General features: G+C 40.5%; 1 protein-coding gene across 1 annotated transcript in view; it reads left to right on the top strand.

Annotated features, from left to right (window-relative positions):
• TMTC3 (transmembrane O-mannosyltransferase targeting cadherins 3) overlaps positions 1–18,984 on the top strand; it is a 405,658-nt gene that overhangs the window by 28,462 nt on the left and 358,212 nt on the right. The window contains exon 2 of the mRNA XM_053719235.1: positions 6,523–6,656. The gene's annotated coding sequence lies outside the window, so the exon portion shown is untranslated. The remainder of the gene's footprint in view (positions 1–6,522; positions 6,657–18,984) is intronic.

Here is an 18,984-nt window from a genome sequence, read left to right as displayed (position 1 = left end):
ATAAATATTTGGGCATTATTTTCCACTTGGCAGTTTTTTGCTTTAATTGTGACAGTTTCGTTTCTCTTCACTGCTGTGTGGGAGAGGGAGGGGCCGTTTTTGGCGCTCTTTGCTACGCATCAAAAAATTCCAGTCAGCTACTTTTATATTTCCTGCATGATCCGGTTCATCTCTGACAGATCTCAGGGGTCTTCAAACTTCTTTGAAGGGAGGTAAATTCTCTCAGCAGAGCTGTGAGAATTCTTATAGTGACTGTGTATAAAAAACGTTGTTTTGTTTTCTTATGTACAAATTTAATTAGTGTTGTTTTTTACTAATGGGAACAAACCTTTGCTAAAAGTTGTGTTGTTTTAAAGTTTGATGCAATAACTGTTTTTCAGTTCATTATTTCAACTGTCATTTAATCGTTAGTACCTCTTTGAGGCACAGTGCGTTTTTTTGCTAAAAAAGATTATAACCAAGTTGTAAGTTTTTTTGCTAGTATGTTAAACATGTCTGACTCAGAGGAAGATATCTGTGTCATTTGTTCCAATGCCAAGGTGGAGCCCAATAGAAATTTATGTACTAACTGTATTGATGCTACTTTAAATAAAAGTCAATCTGTACAATGTGAACAAATTTCACCAAACAGCGAGGGGAGAGTTATGCCGACTAACTCGCCTCACGCGACAGTACCTGCATCTCCCGCCCGGGAGGTGCGTGATTTTTTGGCGCCTAGTACATCTGGGCGGCCATTACAGATAACATTACAAGATATGGCTACTGTTATGACTGAAGTTTTGTCTAAATTACCTGAACTAAGAGGCAAGCGTGATCACTCTGGGGTGAGAACAGAGTGCGCTGACAATGCTAGGGCCATGTCTGATACTGCGTCACAGCTCGCAGAGCATGAGGACGGAGAGCTTCATTCTGTGGGTGACGGTTCTGATCCAAACAGATTGGACTCAGATATTTCAAATTTTAAATTTAAATTGGAGAACCTCCGTGTACTACTAGGGGAGGTCTTAGCAGCTCTCAACGATTGTAACACTGTTGCAATACCAGAGAAACTGTGTAGGTTGGATAAATACTTTGCGGTACCGGCGAGTACTGACGTTTTTCCTATACCTAAGAGACTAACTGAAATTGTTACTAAGGAGTGGGATAGACCCGGTGTGCCGTTCTCACCCCCTCCAATATTTAGAAAGATGTTTCCAATAGACGCCACCACTCGGGACTTATGGCAAACGGTCCCCAAGGTGGAGGGAGCAGTTTCTACTTTAGCTAAGCGTACCACTATCCCGGTGGAGGATAGCTGTGCTTTCTCAGATCCAATGGATAAAAAATTAGAGGGTTACCTTAAGAAAATGTTTGTTCAACAAGGTTTTATATTACAACCCCTTGCATGTATCGCGCCGATTACGGCTGCGGCAGCATTTTGGATTGAGTCGCTTGAAGAGAACCTTAGTTCCTCTACGCTAGACGACATTACGGACAGGCTTAGAGTCCTTAAACTAGCTAATTCTTTCATTTCGGAGGCCGTAGTACATTTAACCAAACTTACGGCTAAGAACTCAGGATTCGCCATACAGGCACGCAGGGCACTGTGGCTAAAATCCTGGTCAGCTGATGTTACTTCTAAGTCCAAATTACTTAATATACCTTTCAAGGGGCAGTCCTTATTCGGGCCCGGTTTGAAAGAAATTATCGCTGACATTACGGGAGGTAAGGGCCACGCCCTACCTCAAGACAAGGCCAAAGCTAAGGCTAGACAGTCTAATTTTCGTCCCTTTCGGAATTTCAAAACAGGAGCAGCATCAACCTCCACTGCACCAAAACAGGAAGGAGCTGTTGCTCGTTACAGGCAAGGCTGGAAGCCTAACCAGTCCTGGAACAAAAGCAAGCAGGCCAGGAAACCTGCTGCTGCCCCAAAGACAGCATGAACCGAGAGCCCCCGATCCGGGACCGGATCTAGTAGGGGGCAGACTCTCTCTCTTCGCCCAGGCCTGGGCAAGAGATGTTCAGGATCCCTGGGCACTAGAGATCATATCTCAGGGATACCTTCTAGACTTCAAATTATCTCCCCCAAGAGGGAGATTTCATCTGTCAAGGTTGTCAACAAACCAGATAAAGAAAGAAGCGTTTCTACGCTGCGTACAAGATCTGTTAACAATGGGAGTGATCCATCCGGTTCCGTGGTCGGAACAAGGACAAGGGTTCTACTCAAACCTGTTTGTGGTTCCCAAAAAAGAGGGAACGTTCAGGCCAATCTTAGATTTAAAGACTCTAAACAAATTCCTAAGAGTTCCATCGTTCAAAATGGAAACTATTCGGACAATCTTACCCATGATCCAAGAGGGTCAGTACATGACCACAGTGGATTTAAAGGATGCTTACCTTCACATACCGATCCACAAAGATCATCACCGGTATCTAAGGTTTGCCTTCTTAGACAGGCACTACCAGTTTGTAGCTCTTCCATTCGGATTGGCTACGGCTCCAAGAATCTTCACAAAGGTTCTGGGTGCCCTTCTAGCGGTACTAAGACCGCGAGGGATTTCGGTAGCTCCGTACCTAGACGACATTCTAATACAAGCTTCAAGCTTTCAAACTGCCAAGTCTCATACAGAGTTAGTTCTGGCATTTCTAAGGTCGCATGGATGGAAAGTGAACGAAAAGAAGAGTTCTCTCTTTCCTCTCACAAGAGTTCCGTTCTTGGGGACTCTTATAGATTCTGTAGAAATGAAGATTTACCTGACAGAAGACAGGTTAACAAAACTTCAAAATGCATGCCGCGTCCTTCATTCCATTCAACACCCGTCAGTAGCTCAATGCATGGAGGTGATCGGCTTAATGGTAGCGGCAATGGACATAGTACCTTTTGCACGCCTACACCTCAGACCGCTGCAATTATGCATGCTAAGTCAGTGGAATGGGGATTACTCAGATTTGTCCCCTACTCTGAATCTGAATCAAGAGACCAGAAATTCTCTTCTATGGTGGCTTCATCGGCCACACCTGTCCAGGGGGATGCCATTCAGCAGGCCAGACTGGACAATTGTAACAACAGACGCCAGCCTACTAGGTTGGGGCGCTGTCTGGAATTCTCTGAAGGCTCAGGGACTATGGAATCAGGAGGAGAGTCTCCTCCCAATAAACATTCTGGAATTGAGAGCAGTTCTCAATGCCCTTCTGGCTTGGCCCCAGTTAATAACTCGGGGGTTCATCAGGTTTCAGTCGGACAACATCACGACTGTAGCTTACATCAACCATCAGGGAGGGACAAGAAGCTCCCTAGCAATGATGGAAGTATCAAAGATAATTCGCTGGGCAGAGTCTCACTCTTGCCACCTGTCAGCAATCCACATCCCGGGAGTGGAGAACTGGGAGGCGGATTTCTTGAGTCGCCAGACTCTTCATCCGGGGGAGTGGGAACTTCATCCGGAGGTCTTTGCCCAAATACTTCGACGTTGGGGCAAACCAGAGATAGATCTCATGGCGTCTCGCCAGAACGCCAAACTTCCTCGCTACGGGTCCAGATCCAGGGATCCGGGAGCAGTTCTGATAGATGCTTTGACAGCACCTTGGAACTTCAGGATGGCTTATGTGTTTCCACCCTTCCCGCTGCTTCCTCGATTGATTGCCAAAATCAAACAGGAGAGAGCATCAGTAATTCTAATAGCACCTGCTTGGCCACGCAGGACTTGGTATGCAGATCTAGTGGACATGTCATCCTGTCCGCCTTGGTCTCTACCTCTAAGACAGGACCTTCTGATACAGGGTCCATTCAAACATCAAAATCTAACTTCTCTGAAGCTGACTGCTTGGAAATTGAACGCTTGATTTTATCAAAACGTGGTTTTTCTGAGTCGGTTATTGATACCCTGATTCAGGCTAGGAAGCCTGTTACCAGAAGGATTTACCATAAAATATGGCGGAAATACCTATACTGGTGCGAATCCAAAGGTTACTCCTGGAGTAAGGTTAGGATCGCTAGGATATTGTCTTTTCTACAAGAAGGTTTAGAAAAGGGTTTATCAGCTAGTTCCTTAAAGGGACAGATTTCAGCTCTGTCCATCTTGTTACACAGACGTCTGTCAGAAAATCCAGACGTCCAGTCCTTTTGTCAGGCTTTAGCTAGGATCAAGCCTGTGTTTAAAGCTGTTGCTCCACCATGGAGTTTAAACTTAGTTCTTAACGTTTTACAGGGTGTTCCGTTTGAACCCCTTCATTCCATTGATATAAAGATGTTATCTTGGAAAGTTCTGTTTTTAATGGCTATTTCCTCGGCTCGAAGAGTCTCTGAGTTATCAGCCTTACATTGTGATTCCCCTTATCTGATTTTTCACTCAGACAAGGTAGTTCTGCGTACTAAACCTGGGTTCTTACCTAAGGTAGTCACTAACAGGAACATCAATCAAGAGATTGTTGTCCCATCCTTGTGTCCAAATCCTTCTTCAAAGAAGGAACGTCTTTTACACAATCTGGATGTAGTTCGTGCCCTCAAGTTCTACTTGCAGGCAACTAAAGATTTTCGCCAAACTTCTTCCTTGTTTGTCGTTTACTCTGGACAGAGGAGAGGTCAAAAAGCTTCTGCTACCTCTCTATCTTTTTGGCTTCGTAGCATAATACGTTTAGCCTATGAGACTGCTGGACAGCAGCCTCCTGAAAGAATTACAGCTCACTCCACTAGAGCTGTGGCTTCCACTTGGGCCTTTAAGAATGAGGCCTCTGTTGAACAGATTTGCAAGGCTGCAACTTGGTCTTCGCTTCATACTTTTTCCAAATTTTACAAATTTGACACTTTTGCTTCTTCGGAGGCTATTTTTGGGAGAAAGGTTCTTCAGGCAGTGGTTCCTTCTGTATAATGAGCCTGCCTATCCCTCCCGTCATCCGTGTACTTTTGCTTTGGTATTGGTATCCCAGAAGTAATGATGACCCGTGGACTGATCACACATAACAGAAGAAAACATAATTTATGCTTACCTGATAAATTCCTTTCTTCTGTTGTGTGATCAGTCCACGGCCCGCCCTGTTTTAAGGCAGGTAAATATCTTTTAAATTATACTCCAGTCACCACTTCACCCTTGGTTACTCCTTTCTCGTTGATTCTTGGTCGAATGACTGGGACTGACGTAGAGGGGAGGAGCTATATGCAGCTCTGCTGGGTGAATCCTCTTGCATTTCCTGTTGGGGAGGAGTTATATCCCAGAAGTAATGATGACCCGTGGACTGATCACACAACAGAAGAAAGGAATTTATCAGGTAAGCATAAATTATGTTTTTATTTTTATTCCCCCCCCCTACATTTTATTTTTTGCCCTTGGTGATAAATAGTTAAACATAATTTATTGTTCTCCAAATAATTTCTTACCAGCCGCGTGGCATTATGATTTGGCTGGGGGAGGGCAGTATCATATTTTTTAATATTATATAATTTTCTGCTATCCAAAACACACATTTTTATTTAACATAAATGTATTTACTGATAATTTGTGCAATAGAAATTGAAAATTTTAGCCAGGGGGTTAGTCAAATTAGCTTGGTGATGCACCTGCTAAAAAGGTCCTGGGGAGAACACGAATAATGTGTCAAACTAACTCTAGATAAATACTCTGAGGTGTCTAAATTCTACAAATGTATACTTTTGTGTGGAAGTCCAAGTATAGCAAATTTTAGCGTTAAACCAAAAATTCCATCTTTGTAGTATTTTGCCTATATTTGCTATAAATTACTTTAAAACCAAGACATATGGAGTATTCCTAAATCAGGACAGCATACATTTATTTGGAGGTATGTTTCTTTTGCTCCACTTGTTTTGTAGAAATGGTTATAAAGAAAACTGCAGAAGTTGTGTTTTTTTTCCCTTTCCCCCTTTCCTTCCCCCCCCTTCTTCAGTATTATTTTTTATGTATTTATTGTTATTTTAACTACCCATATAGGGTAGCACAGGAAAAGCTTGCTTGGGTGCACTTAACAAGAGAGCGGATAATTAATGTGAAACCAATAGTGAGCAAATATGCCAAATTTAAGAACGGAAACTTGGAAAAACCTCTGTCTTTAAAGGGACATTTAAAAGGACATTTAACTGCTGGATACAACTATTTTAGAATCGTTACTACTCACTATGCTATTGCTTTCCCTCCTGTTGCGGCAGTTCTCTTTAAAGCTGTGTTCCTATTTTAACCCCTGAAAAGTTGTCTGATTTTGAAGCTCCACCTCTTTGTACTGGGGCAGAAGAGTAGTGTGCATTTACATATCAATAAGTGTCTACTTTTAGACAACTGTATAATGTGCTTCAGGTTAGGGTACAAGATGCAGAACATGAACTTTACATTTTTGTAGTGGCTGCATTGCTAGTCTATATTATTGTTGTGCTTTTTTTAAAAATATATTTTGTACAAATGTAAAACTGTTAAAAAAAAAAAATAATTAAAGCATACATAATGTATGATGCATACTAACTCCACGCAAATGATACAGCTGTTAGAAACTGTGCACATTCACTCACAGATCAGTAATATTGCACACTTTTTATCACAGATTATGAGAATACCTGATCACCAAGGTGGCGGTGCCCATTATGATGTGGCGGAGCTTCAGTATCTGGCACCTTTAAGCTATTAAAAGAGAAGGACTGATTTGAAAAGAGCTGCAGGATGAAATGCAACAACAGTGTGAGTAGTTGTTATACTTTTGTAGTTGTGCTCAGCAGTTTAATATCCCTTAAAGGCACACTGTACTCAAAAAAATTTCTTTTGTGATTCACATAGAGCATGCATTTTTAAGCAACTTTCTAATTTACTCCTATTATCAATTTTTCTTTATTCTCTTGGTATGTTTATTTGAAAAGCAAGAATGTAAGTTTAGATGCCGGCCCATTTTTGGTGAACAACCTGGGTTGTCCTTGCTGATTGGTCAGCACCAATAAACAAGTGCTGTCCATGGTACTGAAGCAAACATTTGCTGGCTCCTTAGCTGAGATGCCTTTTTCAAATAAAGATAGCAAGAGAACGAATTAAAATTGATAATAGAAGTAAATTAGAAAGTTGCTTAAAATTGCATGCTCTATCTGAATCATGAAAGAAAAAAATTGGGTTCAGTGTCCCTTTAAATGAGAGCTAAAACCCAATTTTTTTTCTTTCATGAATGAGACTGCATATACTTTTATAAACACCTTTTCAATTTACTTCTATTATATAATTTTCTCTTTATATCCTTTGTTGGAAAGCCTCGATAGGTTTAGAAGTAGCAATGCAGTACTGGGAGCTAGCTGCTGTTTGGTAGCTGCACATATATTCTTCCTGCCATTGACTTACCCAAATTGTTCAGCCAGTTCCCAGTAATGAATTGCTACTCCAACAAAAGATGCCAATAAAATGATGCAGATTTTAAAATAGAAGTAAATTAGAAAGTTGTTTTAAAATTCTTTGCTCTGTCTGGATAATGTAATAACTTTTGGGGGTTTCATGTCCCTTTTTAAGTGGTTAAACTCTTTACAGACTAGCAGTTAAATTATAATGGGAAACCCTAACATAATTTTACCAACTGATTTGGGGATGTACTTTTTAGACCGGTTTCTCAAATTTTCTTTAGTTTATCATTTAACCTAGGCTAAAACTAACCTTTTTTCATATTTTTATTGATTACATTTCAGCATAAACGGAGACAGGGCAGTTGATAAAACAATGTCCTAAACCAGTGGGGGATAAAAAGTCAGCAGAGAATGTCCTTGGCGGAACACAGACCACCACCAGTGTACAATATGATACTGAAATAGCCAAAGCATACTTGGAAACTAATAGGTAGATTATTAAAGACCCTGCCAGGGACAAACATATAACAAGGTGTTACAACAACAGTGAAACAAATCAATAACTTGATTTGGGGTATTTATATTAAACAATTCTGATTTGGAAAAGGAACCTCGAGAGTTCTTAAAACTGCTTTGCAAGATGTATAGGGTGATGACAAGGTAAATAGTACCTCATCAGCATAAAGTGTTATTTGGTATTCGGCATTGCCAACTGATATTCCTTTAACTTGTTCATTGTTTATAATGTAGAATACAAGGACTTGCCATGGCCAGGGCAAACAAGATTGGTGAAAAGGGGGCATCCTTGCATGGTGCCGTTTGAAATATCAAAAGGAGAAATCATTAAATTTAATCCTAGTGGTGGGCTTGGTATATAAAGAGAGAGCTCTGCTTATGAATAATTTGCTAGAGCCAAATTGGTGCAGTGTGGTGCCGAGAAAATACCAGTTAAGCCAGTCAAACTCTTTCAGCGTTTTATAGATATAGCAGTGAATGGGAGATTTTGTATTTTAGAGAAGGTTAAGAATTGTATCACTTTATTAGCATTGCACACTTCATGGCCTGGTATAAAGCCCACTTGGTTGGTATTAACAATTTTAGGTAGAACAGAGTTAATCCTATTGGCCAAAAATTTTATGTCTATATTTAGCAAGGATATTAGCCTAAAATTTGCAAGTCTGCCTGCTGGCTTCCCTGGAACAACTCTTGTTAACGAGGACAGAGAATTTCTTGAAAGACTTTGTAATAATGTTGAGGCCATCAGATTCTAGGCTTTTTCCTGTTTTAATTCCAGCCAACAGTTCTTCTTTAGTGATGAGATAGTCCAATGATTGTCATTTCTGTAGATAAGGAAGGAGTTCTCTTTTAACATAAGATTGGCCCCGGATTTAATGTTCCACATCTGGATATTGCAAGGGGAGATGTAAAGTTGAGATTAATAGGTATGGAAAGCCTCCATAATGTCTGGAGTGGATTGGAAAACTGCATCTGGAGAGGAGTCAACATAAGAATTAAGAGACTTGTGATGTAGTGCTCTGGCCAATAAACGGCCAGCCTTATTGTCCTTTAAAAAAATAAATATATTTTTTCTTTAGAAACAAGGCTGCTCTCTGAGCTTTATGATGTAGGGAATTTTGAAATTGATAGCGAGTCTCATTAAGCTGTTCTTTAGGCTCATTAAAATATGTTCATCATGAGGAGATAGTCTGGTCAATGTAGTAGAAAGGGAGTTATAAAATTCTCTGCTTTCCCTGTTTTGTTTGAATAAAGTGACCCCTTATCTAACATTTATGAGTTTCCCAGATAGTAGAGGGACCCAAGTTTTAAGCATAATAAAATCAGAAAGCAGGTTGCTTGGATTCTGCACAGTGAGGGTATCTTCAAGTCTCCAAATTAATAGATCAGTAGGTTTTTGCGGCCAGTTTAATTCACAAACTGCTGCTTAATGGTCTACCCATGCTTAATGTTTAATAGTAGTCGGTGAGATAAGACAGACTTTTATGGTCAAAAAATAGTTAATCCAATCTAGAGTTAGATTTATTAAGCTTAGTTAAAGGAAACTTTAACTTAAAGTTGAATTCCCCATTAAATGAGTGATTGTAAATAGTGATAAACTTTGCAGTACACTTTCATTATTTATATTGAAAAGGATAAAGGATCATCGGACCCACGAAAAATGGTCTTTTTTTCCTATGGTATGAAGAGTCCACGATTTCATTCTAATTACTATTGGGAATTCAACTCCTGGCCAGCAGGAGGAGGCAAAGAGCACCCCAGCAGAGCTGTTAAGTGTCACTTCCCTTACCCATAATCCCCAGTCATTCTCTTTGCCTCTGTCAAGGGAGGAAGTGCAAAGATGGTTTCTGAAGATATTTAATCCTTTAATGGGTACTTTTCCCGGCAAGCAAGGATTAGGGGCTATGCTGTGTCCATGTCAATTTCTTTAGTAAGAGTAACAGAAGCTTTTAGCAGTTAGAAGTCGGCAAGGTGGTCCTTGCTTTACTTCTAACATCTATGCTACCCCTTTTTATTGAAAACTAGGGTTGGTTACTCTTTTTGTTTTTCTTTTCTCATCAGGTCATTTGCCAGAGATCGGTTGCATCTGGCATACCTGAGACGCTGCTTCTGCCCTGCAGCTGAAGCTCCTAAGGTAAGTGCTTTTATTCCTTCTAGCTGAGAAGGCCAAGCACTTTGGGGGTTAATTCCCTCTCCTTGTTAGTCTGGAGCTGGGTATGTTAAAAATATCGTCACGGTGGGGATTTATAAGGGGCAGTAAGTACTGGGCTCTGTGCTGCTGTATATTTATCCAAACAGCAAATGTCCAGCACTGAGGGTACTAAATGCAAGCCACAGGAGCTCCACAATACTCCCAAATCAGTAAAAAAAAAGTCCAAAAGTGGCAGCAAAATGGAGTTTATTTAAACACACACAAGGAATAACAGAACAACGTTGTAAAAATCCCATGGACGTGTACCATTCCCTGACCAGTCGGCAGCGATCCGCACAGGGAGACGCTCTCTGCTCTCATGTCTACTTACATAGGGAAAAAAGGCATAATACCCATAGATAAATAAACCCCTAATTGCCTAAATAAAAGGACGAAATGGCGTCCAAAACTAACAGGCTAGTGCTGACACTACGTACTGCCCACTGCGGTGATAGAGAACGATTACTAAAAGATTGTGAATCCTTTTGGATTCATAAACTTAGCTCTTTAAAGTCCTCGGGATTAAACAGATAGTTGGATCTCTCTGTGTTCCTTGTAAATGATATTTAATATTAAAAATTATAAAGGTTTTATACTTGGGAATATAGGTATATACATAGGATTTTTTTTCTGCTTTCTGTAATCATGTAGGATTTTCTGTATCTCTCATTTTATTGTACTCTATCTTGTATATGATACTCTGATAACAAATATGTATACAAATCTGTCCATGCATTATAATATGTAATACATTTGTTCTGGACATGATAGTTAACTATTTTACTTATGTATATTCAATGCCCCCTAGTGGGGATTGTGTATAAATTGATGATTTTGAACAGTGTGAAATAAGCTTGACAAAGGGATCTTTCCCGAAACGTTGCTCTGTTATTCCTTGTGTGTGTTTAAATAAACTCAATTTTGCTGCGACTTTTGGAATTTTTTTTCTGCTGTATATTTATTGCAGTTATCCAGCGTGTCTGCGCTGCTGTTTATTTATGACAGTTAACCAGTGTGTGTGTAATCTTTTGTGTGGGACACTTAGTGACACATATATATCTTTTCCTCAGTAGAAGTCTTTCATTAGAGTTCCTGCTCTAATTCACAGGGCGCAGTGGGCAGTACGTAGTGTCAGCACTAGCCTGTTAGTTTTGGACGCCATTTTGTCCTTTCATTCAGGCAATTAGGGGTTTATCTATCTATGGGCATTATGCCTTTATTTCCCTATGTAAGTAGACATGAGAGCAGAGAGCGTCTCCATGTGCGGAGCGCTGCCGACTGGTCAGGGAATGGTACATGTCAGTGGGATTTTTACAAAAACATGGTGTCACATTTTTACTCATTGTGGCGCAGTTATTTAGAGCGATGGGGCATTGCCTCTTTTCTACGATAATGGCGGACCCTCTCTATTTTCCTCATCAGGTGACTTTCTCGGCGATTGTTATGCGCGCCTTTGTTGTTGCCTATTGCCCTGCTTTATACCGCTTATTTTGCGGTGTACATTGAGCTATGAGTTGAGTTTATTTAGGCGACAGTGTGTTGTGACCTTATTGAACACTATAGCGCCGTATGTCTGTTTCCCTTGCCTGGTTTTTTCCAAGGGTTTTCAAAAATTCTTGCTTACCAGACATATGTCTTATTCCTTCTATGATTGAATTTCTCTTGTACTGATGTGACTCTTACTTCTCAGTAGGGGATCTATGTACAGAGTATTATGGTGTATGTTAAGTATGTCTGACATATTTTCATGCATCTTACTCTATTGCTAGTGTTTTGAGGACACCATATTATATTTATATATTATTACTCATATTGAGTTGATATCTTAGTGTTTTTAGACACTAGTATATTTTTCCCCATGTTTATTTCAGGGAATACTATTCTATAATCCTTATTCGGAGAGGACTCGGTCAGTGCTATTTGTTGGCATTTCCAGAGTCTAACTGCTGGGGCAGGATGTCACTTATTTATGTGACATTTTATTTTTACGAGGTTGTATAAATGAATATTGTGATATGCATTATGTTTGCTTATCATTTCCCTTTTGACTGTACTTTTTAGTGGTGTGTTTAAGGATCTTTAACTTTTCTATGTTTAATCCCTACACATTTTTATATATATCTTGATATATTTCTACGCAGCACTTCTGCGTATTGAATCCAATATAAGAATTATTCCTGCTTATCTTCTTTCCTTCTGTCAACACATATAATTAATGTGCTGTGGTTTTGTTGATTTTAATAAAACTTTTTAAATTTATCTGCTGCTACATTTATTGCCTGCACGTATCCTGCAATTGCCTGTACCATTAGCTTGCTGTACATTCAGTGCTGGACAGATCCCTGGATTCCTGCGCTGTTGGACAAGGAGCTTGGTTGCTGGTGTGAGTCTGCCGGACGACTCTTTGGATCCGGCTTGCTATGTGTGCAAATTTAGTGCTTCATCACATGTGAGTAGGTTTGATTCTGCCCTTTGTTTTCGTTGGATACCTTACTGCTCTGTACCATGAGGTGCTCTCTATCTTTTGTATTGTAAAACATATAATTTGTGCTTTTAGGAAGGGTTAATATTTACAGGTTTTATCCTTTTTTTTTTTTTTTTTTTTTTTTTCTTTTTTTTGTTAACTTTTTAGTGAAGACGGTTTTCTAGGTCTGGCAGCGGAATTAAGGTCAGACTTGCTTTTTGCTACAAAGTGTGATTTTCTTGGCAAAAGTCCTGAAAAATGCTGTGCATGTACTTTTTCTCCGCCAGTGTGGGTGAATGCCTAAGGCCACTCTGTTATTTTCGCGGCGGTGCGTTCAGCTCTAATATCTCCATCTGAGAGATGATGGTTTAAATTACTTTTGTTGGTCTTAGAGTTTTGTATTGCGTTCTGTCTTTCCACAATATAAGACTTTATGTGTATGAATGCTGATTTATCTCAAATTAGATATTTTTGGTTTGTTTTTCTATGAACTAACCCGCTTTTATGATGATAAGGTTTTTTTTCTAATATCCTGCCTTTCTGCACTTCTTTTTTCTAGATAAAGTTCTCTGGTAATTTGTATAATATATCTTACGCCATCTGGTGGCAGTTCAATGTAAATGTTCTTTTCTTTTGTCTTCTCATAATCCTTTTCTGTGGATCAAAGAATTAAATTCCTAGCATTTCACAGCGTAGTAGTATGCTAGGTTAAGACTTGTATATTAGTTTCATTATCAATTTCTTTCGTTCTGGAGGTATTGTTTATATTGTGGTTACATATTTTTGTATCTTTCAATTAGGGTTGCACCGATACTGGTATCGGTGCAGATACCAAGTATTTGCATGAGTACTTGTACTCATGCAAATGCACTGATACTTAAACCGATACCTCTACTTCCTACCCATACCCCATCTTGTGTTTTTTTTTAAATTGCATGTTCCCATTTCATTTTAAGCTGGAGTGAAGACTTTACTAAATAATGTTCACTTCTGTTCTGCCAATTGCTGTTATTTGTATTATTGTACGTTTGAGAGCAGTGCTCCAAAAGCTGCTACTATACAGCTGGAAGCCTACCTGAGAGAGATCACTGTACCTCATTCAGACAAACCCCTGAAATACTAGGCAGTTAATAAACTGAGATTTCCAGCTCTGGCTAAAATGGCCAAAAAATATCTTTCTGCCCCATGCAGTAGTATGAAAGTGAAAGACTGTTCAGCTTAGCGTCAAATGTCCTTACTGATAAAAGAAACAGACTTATAGCTGAACATGCAGAGATGCTTCTGTTCCTTAATAAGAACTTGCAACTAACTTTTGAAAAATTCTTCTAATTGCTATATATTGCCTGTTATACTGCCAGTTCTCATCTTGAACAATTGTGATTAAAACATACTGGGAATAAAAAGCAGCCCTGGAAAAATATGAAGACCAGCCCTATTTTCTGTTGAGTCAGTAGTATGCAAATACCCCATTTTTCTCAAAGGGGATTACTGGGACACTCCTTCCCCAATGTTTTTTTCAGAATTAAAATATATTACTTTGTATTAAATACAAATGTCAGATTGATGTTATATAGGCACCCTACAACCCAATTGCATCCAGTAAGTACCCCTTTAAATTTTAGCTTTCCAGCCCCAACTGCTGCAGCTGTTATTTATTGTTGTTATTAATATATTTTATTGTAATATTTTTGTTTATAAACATGTTCTGTGAACTTTGTGACAACAATCAAATAAAACTGTTTAATTATTTAAAAATGTCTTGATTTCCAGCCGGACTATTACTTTAATTATTTTTTCCAATAAAGTTATTTTGTGTGAATGAAGTTGTCAATTGTATTTCAAAGTATTGAATTTTGACCACACTTATTTTTTGCTTACTCTGATAGTGGGTTTTAGTATTTAACGAAGTCCAGTAACCAACAGTCTTTCTCTTTGCGCTGCAAAATCTCTCTTTTTTGCATCTCACTGTACATTTTGAAGTAGCTAGAGAGATGTGGTGACTTAGTGTAGTTTATCTTCAATCAAAAGTTTGTTATTTTTAAATGGTACCGGAGTTGTACTGTTTTTACCTCAGGCAGAAATTAGAAGTAGTGTTTTGCCTGAGGTTTTTGATGATCCTAGCAGGTTGTAACTAAGATCCACTGCTGTTCTAACACATAACTGAAGAGTATGGGAAAAACTTCAGCTGGGGGAACGGCCTGCAGAATTAACTGCTTTGAGGTATGTTCAGTATATTTATTTCTAGAGAGATAAGAAGTCTAGAAAATGCTGACAGTGCCTGATATATTTGAGGTAAGCTTGATTGCAGTGATTTAATAATGACTGGCATCATGCTTACAGTAAAGGGTAATTTTATGTTACTTGCTCTTATGACTTAGTATGTTAAACGTTTACAGGATTTATAAGAAACGTTTTTTTACTAAGGGTGATAAATCTTTATTTGGGGCCTAGTTTTCCACATGGCTGTTATTTGACTCCTAGGAGTATTTTTTTAGGCCCTCTGACTTTGAGTGCATGGTGGGAGGGGCCTATTTTCGCTCTCTAATTGCGCAGTAGTTTTTACTCTCTGAGACATCCAGCTTCCCTGAAGGAGTCCCCTGACCTATTGGACCTCTGTAAAGGGTTTTTGTGCCTACAAAAGTCGTTTTATTGGAAGGTAGGAGGCTGGAGCCACAGTAGAGCTGTGGCAGTTTGCCTGTGACTGTTATAACGTTTTTACTGTTTTTTTGCTTCGTTTTTGAGCCTAAGGGGTTAATCATCCATTTGCAAGTGGGTGCAATGCTATTTTAGTCTAGTACATACACTGTTAAATTTCATAGTTAACTGCTTTTTATCACTGTTATGCAGTTTTTGTGTTTGTTTTTTCCCCTTAAAGGCACAGTACCGTTTTTTTATATTCTGCTTTTTCACATTAATTAAAGTGTTTTCAAAGCTTGCTGGTCTCATTACTAGTCTGTTAAACATGTCTGACATAGAGGAAACTCCTTGTTCATTATGTTTAGAAGCCATTGTGGAACCCCCTCTTAGAATGTGTACCAAATGCACTGATCTTACTATAAGTTATAAAGATCATATTCTGGCTTTAAAAGATTTATCACCAGAGGAAACTGACAAGGGGGAAGTTATGCCGACTAACTCTCCCCACGTGTCAGAACCTATAACTCCCGCTCAAGGGACGCCAAGCACATCTAGTGCGCCCATAGCGTTTACCTTACAAGACATGGCGGCAGTTATGGATCATACCCTTACAGTGGTATTGTCCAAACTACCAGGGTTACAAGGAAAGCGAGACCGCTCTGGAGATAGAAAAAATACAGAGCTCTCTGACGCTTTAGTAGCTATGTCTGATATCCCCTCACAATATGCAGAAGCTGAGGAAGGAGAGCTTCTATCTGTGGGTGATTTTTCTGACTCAGGGAAGATGCTTCAACCTGATTCTGATATGTCTACATTTTAAATTTAAGCTTGAACACCTCCGCGTGTTGTCCAGGGAGGTTTTAGCTACTCTGGATGACTGTGACACCATTACAGTCCCAGAGAAATTGTGTAGATTGGATAAATACTATGCAGTGCCTGTTTACACTGATGTTTTTCCAATACCTAAGAGGTTTTCAGAAATTATTACTAAGGAATGGGATAGACCATGTGTACCGTTCTCTCCCCCTCCTGTTTTTAAAAAGATGTTTCCCATAGATGCCGCTACACGGAACTTGTGGCAAACGGTCCCTAAGGTGGAGGGAGCAGTCTCTACCCTAGCTAAGCGTACAACTATCCCCGTCGAGGACAGTTGTGCTTTCCTAGATCCAATGGATAAAAAGTTAGAGGGTTACCTTAAGAAAATTTTTATTCAACAAGGTTTTATTCTCCAGCCCCTTGCATGCATTGCCCCTGTCACTGCTGCTGCGGCCTTCTGGTTTGAGTCCCTGGAAGAAGCTCTACAGGTAGAAACCCCATTGGATGATATACTTGACAAGCTTAAAGCTCTTAAGCTAGCCAATTCATTTGTTTCTGACGCCGTTGTTCATTTAACCAAACTAACGGCTAAGAACTCAGGTTTTGCTATTCAAGCGCGTAGGGCGTTATGGCTTAAATCGTGGTCAGCTGACGTTACTTCAAAGTCTAAGCTTCTCAACATTCCCTTCAAGGGGCAGACCCTATTCGGGCCCGGACTGAAGGAGATCATTTCTGATATTACTGGAGGCAAAGGTCACGCCCTTCCTCAGGATAGGTCCAACAAATTAAGGGCCAAACAGACTAATTTTCGTGCCTTTCGAAACTTCAAGAGTGGCGCAGCTTCAACTTCCTCTAATACAAAACAAGAGGGAAATTTTTGCCCAGTCCAAGCCGGTCTGGAGACCTAACCAGGCTTGGAACAAAGGAAAGCAAGGCCAAAAAGCCTGCTGCTGCCTCTAAGACAGCATGAAAGATCAGTCCCCGATCCGGTAACTGATCTAGTAGGGGGCAGACTTTCTCTCTTCGCCCAGGCTTGGGCAAGAGATGTCCAGGATCCCTGGGCGTTGGAAATTGTGTCCCAGGGATATCTTCTGGACTTCAAAGCTTCTTCCCCAAAAGGAAGATTTCATCTCACAATTATCTGCAAACCAGATAAAGAGAGAGGCATTCTTACATTGTGTTCAAGACCTCCTAGTTATAGGAGTGATCCACCCAGTTCCAAAGGAGAAACAGGGGCAAGGCTTCTATTCAAATCTGTTTGTAGTTCCCAAGAACGAGGGAACCTTCAGACCAATCTTAGATCTCAAGATCCTAAACATATTTCTCAGGGTCCCATCCTTCAAGATGGAGACTATTCGAACCATCCTACCTATGATCCAGGAGGGTCAATATATGTCTACCGTGGACTTAAAGGATGCTTATCTTCATATTCCGATACACAGAGATCATTATCGGTTTCTCAGGTTCTCCTTCCTAGACAGGCATTACCAGTTTGTGGCTCTTCCCTTTGGGTTAGCTACGGCACCAAGAATCTTTACAAAGATTCTGGGGTCACTCCTGGCGGTCCTAAGGCCGCAGGGTATAGTAGTAGCTCCTTACCTAGACGACATTCTGATACAGGCGTCGAATTTTCAAATCGCCAGGTCCCATACGGACATTGTTCTGGCATTCCTGAGGTCTCATGGGTGGAAAGTGAACAAAGAAAAGAGTTCTCTATCCGCTCTCACAAGAGTTTCCTTCCTAGGAACTCTGATAGATTCTGTAGAAATGAAGATTTATCTGACAGAGGCCAGATTGTCAAAACTTCTAAATTCCTGCCGTGTTCTTTATTCTACTTCTCGCCCTTCAGTGGCTCATTGTATGGAAGTAATCGGCTTAATGGTAGCGGCAATGGACATAGTGCCGTTTGCCCGCCTACATCTCAGACCGCTGCAACTCTGCATGCTCAGTCAGTGGAATGGGGATTACACAGATTTGTCCCCTCTACTAAATCTGGATCAAGAGACCAGGGATTCTCTTCTCTGGTGGCTATCTCGGGTCCATCTGTCCAAGGGTATAACATTCCGCAGGCCAGATTGGACAATAGTAACTACAGATGCCAGCCTTCTGGGCTGGGGTGCAGTCTGGAACTCCATGAAGGCTCAGGGCTCGTGGACTCAGGAGGAGACACTCCTTCCGATAAACATTCTGGAACTAAGAGCGATATTCAATGCTCTTCGGGCTTGGCCTCAGCTTGCTGTGGTCAGGTTCGTCAGATTTCAGTCGGACAACATCACGACTGTAGCTTACATCAACCATCAAGGGGGAACAAGGAGTTCCCTAGCAATGTTGGAGGTTTCAAAGATAATTCTATGGGCAGAGATTCACTCTTGCCATCTATCAGCTATCCATATCCCAGGAGTAGAGAACTGGGAGGCGGATTTTCTAAGTCGACAGACTTTTCATCCGGGGGAGTGGGAACTCCATCCGGAGATATTTGCAGAGTTGATTCAACTTTGGGGCAAACCAGAACTGGATCTCATGGCGTTTCGTCAGAACGCCAAGCTTCCTTGTTAACGATCCAGATCCAGGGATCCCAAGGCAGCGCTGATAGATGCTCTAGCAGTGCCTTGGTCCTTCAACCTGGCTTATGTGTTTCCACCGTTTCCTCTGCTCTCTCGTCTGATTGCCAAGATCAAGCAGGAGCTTCGGTAATTTTGATAGCACCTGCGTAGCCACGCAGGACTTGGTATGCAGATCTGGTGGACATGTCATCCTTTCCACCATGGACTCTGCCGCTGAGACAGGAACTTCTACTTCAAGGTCCTTTCAACCATCCAAATCTAGTTTCTCTGCGTCTGACTGCTTGGAGATTGAACGCATGATTTTATCAAAGCGTGGTTTCTCTGAGTCGGTCATTGATACCTTAATACAGGCACAAAAGCCTGTCACCAGGAAAATCTATCATAAGATATGGTGTGAATCCAAGGGTTACTCATGGAGTAAAGTCAGGATTCCTAAGATATTATCCTTTCTCCAAGAAGGATTGGAGAAGGGTTTGTCAGCTAGTTCCTTAAAGGGACAGAT

The sequence above is a fragment of the Bombina bombina genome, chromosome 6, assembly GCF_027579735.1.
Source record: "Bombina bombina isolate aBomBom1 chromosome 6, aBomBom1.pri, whole genome shotgun sequence".
Classification (NCBI taxonomy): Eukaryota; Metazoa; Chordata; class Amphibia; order Anura; family Bombinatoridae; genus Bombina; species Bombina bombina.
The sequence above is the reverse complement of the archived record's forward strand: the minus strand, read 5'-3'. Positions and strand labels throughout refer to the sequence as shown.